Source organism: Myxine glutinosa, chromosome 8 (genome assembly GCF_964187855.1).
Source record: "Myxine glutinosa chromosome 8, kmMyxGlut1.1, whole genome shotgun sequence".
Lineage (NCBI taxonomy): Eukaryota > Metazoa > Chordata > Myxini > Myxiniformes > Myxinidae > Myxine > Myxine glutinosa.
In genome coordinates this window covers 85,381,248-85,381,478 of record NC_136268.1, presented here as the reverse complement: position 1 = coordinate 85,381,478, position 231 = coordinate 85,381,248, and positions in this window count along the sequence as shown.

Genomic DNA, 231 nt, shown 5'->3' with positions numbered 1-231 from the left:
AGTAAGAAGTTATATCCCCAACAACAATAAGCTTTGCAAAGTAATTACGGCACAGGAAAACTAAATTTGGCCCATCATGTCTGTGCCATACTTCTGGCTGCTCCATACAATCCCATTAGGGTCGTGGGTGTCCATGCCATATTCCTTGACGCAAAGCTTGATGAGCTGTTGCCGAGCTCCAGTCTATACACCCAAACCATTCCGGATAAACCGTGGTGGGGTTTTCACATC